The 6,711-nt window shown below is 40.8% G+C and overlaps 1 pseudogene; it reads left to right on the top strand.

The window, feature by feature from the left end:
• Window positions 1-484: 484 nt before the first annotated feature.
• On the top strand, window positions 485-2,273 carry LOC101708228 (mitochondrial calcium uniporter regulator 1 pseudogene; annotated as a pseudogene).
• The last annotated feature ends 4,438 nt before the right edge of the window (window positions 2,274-6,711 follow it).

The raw sequence follows: 6,711 nt of genomic DNA, 5'->3' as shown, positions 1-6,711 counted from the left end.
TGCTAATCATTTAGGGATAGGTGAATTAAAATTGAAGTGTGATAATATCTCATTCCAGTTAGAATGGCTATTATCAAAAAGACAAAAGATAGAAGGTAACTGTTACCATGGATGTAGAGAAATCGAAATGTTTATACACTGCTAGTGTGAACATAAATTAGTATCACCAGCATGAAAAATAGTGTGGCCGTTCCTCAAAAGATTAAAACTCGAACTGCCACATGATCCAGCCATCTTAATTCTGGATATAGATCCAAATGACATGAAATCAATATGTCAAAGAAATATGTTCACTCGTATGTTCATTGTAGCATTATTAACAAAATCCAATAAGTAGAATCAGTCTATGTGTTTGCCAACATATGAATGATTAACAAAAATTAGGCATTTATATATCTATTATATTGCATAGTTCATATATACACTAGAATACTGTTCAGCCCAGCAAAAGAAGGAAATTGTGTCATGAATAAGTCTAGCTGACATGCTAAATGAAATAAGGAAGGCACAAAAAGGTAAATACTGCGTGACCTTAGTTATAGGTAGAAATCTAAAAAGTAGAACTGTAGAGGCAAATAATGGCATAGTGCATGACTGGCAGGGGCTGGAGTTGAGGGAGTAGGATGGGAAGATTATGGCCAAAAAATACACAGTTTCAGCCAGACAGGAGAAAATTCTGGAGATACAGTGTATCATGTTATGGTTATAGTTAGTTGTAATAAACTGTATACTTGAAAATAGATAAGAGGAATGATTAAATATTCTCATCTCAAAGAGAGATAAGTATGTGAGGTGATAAATATGTATTAGATTGAATTAATCATTTCACAGTGCATACATGTGTCAAAGCATCATATTGTCTACCATAAACATGTACAACTTTAACTTGTCAATTAAACCATAATAAAGCTGGAAAAGTAGTGCTAAAAGCAACACATAGATGGGTCATAAGAGAAGCTGAAGGTTAACATCATTTACTTCTTAATTTTTCCTAAACCATTTCTTTGAACTCACTTTGAAAGAATGCTATTTACTAACAGCCATAGTATCCTTTTGTAGAATGGACTTGAAAAAATAAAATTCAATCATTTCAAAGATGAAAACTAAAACAGAAAACATTTATTAATAGTATATTTAAATATGCTATTTATTAAATTCCTGTTATGTATCTGAAACTAAAATGCTATATTTCATTGACCATTGCCTCTTTAAATTCATTTAAAAACACTGATCTTTTTGAGGTAATGGGTCTTAAATGATTTTTATTACACTTTACTGATGCTTCAGAAACTTAGAATGGTGTATTATTAATTTTCTCAGAGTGCATATAACTTACAGATGACACATCTAGGTTTCAACTATGTTTTTATTATTTATAGAGAGTATAGTGGCTATGGCCATTATGATCCAGGACTAGAATATGTGAATTTACTCAGTAAGAAATGGCTTAAGTGGCCACCCCGTGCTGCCTGCTGGCTGATTGGGAGCTTGCGCGCCCAGGGCCTCAGGCGCCCTGGCCAGGCAGGGCACATGGAGGGGCCCAGCAGGACCAGGGTGGCCTATGAGCTCCTCCCAGGCCTGGCGGCCACGCTTGCATCCTCCAGGAGAGAGCTAAGCCTGTCTGCGCAGTGCCTGAAGCTGGAGCACAAAAGGACAACTTTCACCTCACCCGGGAATCAGAAGCTCTACTTTGACACCCAGCCTTAGTGTGTTTACTGGAAGAAAAAGGGTTTAGGACTCAGCAAGCAGAAATCACTGGGTCTGCATTGGCCAAGATCGTGGAGGCCAACATGGGTGTCATCTACAAAGACACAGTCACCAAGGTGCAGCAGGAGTTCACTCGTCAGCAAATCACGTTTAAGATTGCAGATGTGAAGAAGGATATGATTATTTTGGAGAAGAGCGAATTTTCAGCCCTCAGAGAAGAAAATGAGAAAATAAAGCTTGAACCACATCGGTTAAAACAACAAGTAACGGATGAAGTGATCAAAGGCCCAACAGATACCAAGTTAGACTTCAATCTAGAAAAGAGCAGAGTAAAAGAATTGTATTCACTGAGTGAAAGGAAGCTGCTGGAATTGAGGACAGAAATAGTGGAACTGCATGCCTAGCAGGACTTGGCCCTGACACAGACCAACAGGAAGATGGAGACTGAGGTTGCTGGCTTCAAGACCATGCTGGAGGTGCACAAGCTCCATGCGATCAAGCATCCAGCAGGGTCCACATTTACTTGCATAACAGTAGCTCTGGGATTTTATCGCCTGCGGGTATAATACAAGGACTATTTGAAGAGATTTCTATTGTTTTCCCTTAAGAATGCTAAGTTGTTCCTTTTTTTCTTGTTTCGAATTTGAATCCTGATTTTGACTTAATGCACATTATTTATTTTTATGAAAATTGTGGGCACATAACCAAGATAATGAGGTCAGAAATTCCTTGATCGCTCCTTCTGTCTCCTGTTTAGTTGACTATAACTGAGTGGTGTGGACCAGGCATCGAAGATCCACTTTGCTGAACTGGTGAACTTGGCCTAACCTGTGGTGCAAGCTGAAAAGAAATTTCGGTATAATTCTCTGCAGTTTTAAATCTCTTGTCACATTGAGGATTCGAGGTCTCCATTGAAAGGACACAGTGACTTTAAGTGCTGAAGAATCATTGATATTCAACCCAAAGCACTGGCTCTTCTTGACCTAGGACCCAGCCCTCAGCCCAGCTGCTCCATACCCTGAGAGCTTTGGCTGCAGTGGGTTGGTTTGTTAATAACACAGCTGTACTTCTCTACCTCAGTGACTGCTGTTGTCTTAGGCAGCTGTGTTACACTTATGTGTAAGGTGCCTTCCAACAAGAAACACTTATGCCTAATGAAGCCTTGTAATTCTAAGGGAGAGTTTTTACCTTTCAAATGCTAGATTTCCTTTCCTCTCTCCCTCCCTCCCTCCCTCCCTCTTCTTTCTCTTCCTTTCCCTCATGATTTGAAAACTATACTAATACTCTACTTGTGCCATTGCCTACCTAGAAATCTTACTCATTCTCAGCATGGAACCCTACTTGAGTTTATGGTGCAGAATCTACTTACTTCTGGCCTTCCTCCGCTTGTTAAGTAAGCAAATCACTCTGCTTGCCTTCTCTAAGGTGTCTAGATAGGGTGTGCACTTTTCATAATGAAACTCACGCCATTAGCCAGTCTGCCTTTGCCTGTGACTAGCTCAGACGGCACGCTTTCCCTGTCAGAGAGCAGTCCTGCCCGGCAGCAGCCTCAGCGCCGCTGATCTCTCTGAAGACATCCTCATCCCTGCCTTATCTCTGTAATTAAAACAAATATCCTCGATACAGCTGGTTTATTTTGGAGAGGCACGTTCTTGCCTTATTTGACTGACTGGCTTGTGGGCAAGAATAAGCATTGTGGGAGCAATGGCGTCCATAGGGGCTTTCTGTCTTTGCCGGCACGCACATGCGCAGATGCTCTGGCACAGCGGAGAAACCACGCGAAGCGCTGCTCACACTGGTAGGGTAAATTACCCATCGTCACCGTCCGGCCAAGTTGTTAAAAATGAGTCTCCTTCTGCCCTTTGGGTGTAATTTCTAAGTTTTAGAAAGTGTTAAGTCATTGCTTTTTAGAAACCTTTTGTGTAAATCAAAAATTCTATGCTCCATACAACAGAAAAATCGAGTACTTTTGTATCATTGGAAGCAGTTTCAAAGTGAGATGTCATAGTTTAATATTTTTCAAGTAGATCAAAAATTGTCTTAACAACTTAGAATATTTTTTGCTATATTTCGCCCCTCTCCTAAAAGAGGTCCCAGAAAAGACAACACATCCAGCCATCACCTTTGTGTTACGGGGCTCCATGAGTGGCATCACCGTAAGGCCACATTTGTAACTTCTGGAAATCACGCAACTCTGTTAGGCATAACTGGAGAAAGGGCTTGGAGGTCAGATGCACTAACCAGGTCACACCCCAAAATAAAGGCTCCCAAGAGGAGAAAGTGTTGTACACAATTATGCTTCAGAGTAAACACTAATCTCATAAATGTTAAAACAGAAAGGGAAATGTCCTTACATCCTTATATCCTGATGAGGTGTTTTTAAAATTAAATATGGTGGGGCGACATTCTTACCTCTGCTAAAGGTATCCCCACCGTCATCTCCGCTGGTGGCAGTGGACCGTGTCACCCTGTCATTTAACTGGGCCCTTTGGTCGGGCCTCGTGGTTCTTCGCAGCACAGCACAGCCTGTTTTGTCCTTGAGAACAGCGGACCGTGCTTTTGAGTGTGGGATGGGTGCACATGGGGAGCTAGCAGGGCTTAGAATCACGTTCCCTTCTTTAGTCCCAAGAGTTATATTTGAAAAGCATTGAGCCAAAAGTACAAACGCACCCTTCCCGCCGCTGCCTGGCCCATCTGGGCCATGCCTGCCCACAGTGCCAGCGCCCCTGTGCTGCACTGGCTGGGGATGCAGATCCCTTAGGAGATAGAAGCGTGCAGTGGGAAGAGGCTGGCAGAGGCTGCAGGCGGCAGGCTATGGGCACTGGGACTGTAACCAGGCTGGGCCTGAGCACATGCCCTTCGCGCCTGGGTGGGAGCGCAGTGCAGAGCCTAGAGCAGAGTGCGAAATAGACAGAGCCTTGGCCCCTCCTTGTCAGGTCCTAATCCTTTCATCTTTGCCAGGTTCCCCTGCTTGCTTGCTTTCCTCTCTCCTCCCCTGCCAGTTATCTTTTTTCAGGAACCTAAACTACAATTTCACTTTTTTCCCCCATTTTACTGATAACTGTTGGTGTGTACAGTTCTTTACTGGAAAAGGCTCATTTTTATTTCTCTGTTGGTTTTATTGTCTTAGCTGGTTTTCTAGCTTAATATCTAGCAAAACTAAAATTGTGTGCATGTGTGTTTTTACCCCTCAAAGTATGCCAGGCTGCTCAGTTGGGAAATCACAAGTTCAAGAAGAAAGGCTGGACTCAAACCAGAAGCCTTGCTGGAATTTGCCTCTGAACACTTGAAAAATAAGAGTCCTGAGCCACAGCGAACATATCTGTCTGCCTGGCTTGTCTCTGTCCCAGCTTTTACGTTGCTTTTCATTTTGTAGCTGTACCCAGTGACACCACGATGCCCCCTTCTCTTCCCCCTCCCCACCCTCTGCTCATCAGTTAACCATGTCAGCCCTGGCAAGCATTTCTCTCCCTCCACCCCCAGGTCCTGTGTTCTCAGACTTTTGCATCATTCTGAATCAATATTCCATACTGGAACTCTTCTAGAAAACTGACTGTAACATTTGTTTATCAAATTTGTTGTGGCTTTTTTGGCACTAAAGCAAAAACCTGTTGACTGGAAATAATTTATTCATTATATAAAATATTTGAGAATTTTGAGTCTATTGGACTTGATGTGGAAATATTTATCTTTCTACAAATTTACACTTACATTCCTTCAATTATAGCCAAATCATTTCTTAGCCCTTTTATTACCTAAGTGACTATTCAGTTACACTGTATTGTCTAATAGAGTATATATAGTATTGTATTTAAAAAAAAATATTTAATTCTAAAAAAAAAAGAAAAGGCTTAAGTTATGTCTTCATTAAGAATCAATACAGGGTCTTTGGTTAAGTTTGTCATTAAAGTGATCTGTTTTGCTTTGGACTCTGAAGGAAAATGTGACTTTCAGAAAACCGCTGAGACACACACACAGCTGGATGCACAAAAATACATGCACAAACACTGCTGAGACTTCAGCAACTTTGTATCAGTTGTTTCTTTAATCTAGAAAAATAACTTGAGTAAGATCTTAAATAGTGCACTTGGAGTTTCAAAGAAAGGCAAACCATATGAACGCTGTATGAATGCAAAAAAGAAATTGTGCAGTAATAACATGTGAGTGCCTGTCACAAGACTGACATTAGGTTTATTGGTACATTTTAGGTATACAATACAGTTACATTCATCATTGGGATCTTGTACCATTACATGAGTATCTTGGTTCTTATTTTTTCCCCATTCCCCTGCCCACCCTTCACCCGCTCCATCTCTTCCTATTTACAAAGACTTTGTTTCCATTTTTTCCTTTTCTCATATTTTTTCTTTCCCCTTCTTTCCTTTCCCCTACTCCTCCCACTTCCCCTACTCCTTTGGACCTTTTTTTCCATTTCACATTATCATTTATACATTTGGATCCTTGTTTACACTTTTAGTTTTTCATACCAGAGAAACTATTCGATATTTACACACGTGTCCTTTTTATTTCACTTAAGAGTATGATCTCAATGTGCATCCACTTAGCTATAAATGTCTCTAGTTTCTCATTCTTTATGGCTGAGTAGTACTCCATTTTATTAAGAAAAAAACACACACACATCTTCTTTATCCAGTCTCCAGTTGATGGGCAATTGGGGTGTTTCCAAGATTTAGCTATTACAAACTGTGCTGCTATAAACATGGGTGAGCATATATCACTGTGGTATGGTATGATTCTTTTAATTCTTTTGGGAAGATACCCAGCAGAGGAATGGGTCAAATGAAACCACTAATCCTAGTTTTTTGAGCTATCTTCATATTGATTTCCACAGTGGTTGTACCAGTCTGCATTCCCACCAAAAAATGAAGAAGGGTTCCTTTCTCCCCATACCCCCACTGGCATTTGTTATTGGTTGATTTCATGATAGTAGCCATTCTTTCTGGGGTGAGGTGGAATCTCAGTGTTGTTTTCATTTGCATCTCT

The sequence above is a fragment of the Heterocephalus glaber genome, unplaced genomic scaffold (genome assembly GCF_053883595.1).
Source record: "Heterocephalus glaber isolate CG9 unplaced genomic scaffold, H.glaber_assembly_v1.0 deba00001442, whole genome shotgun sequence".
Classification (NCBI taxonomy): Eukaryota; Metazoa; Chordata; class Mammalia; order Rodentia; family Bathyergidae; genus Heterocephalus; species Heterocephalus glaber.
Note: the sequence above shows the minus strand (reverse complement) of the source record. Positions and strands in the feature narration are given on the sequence as shown.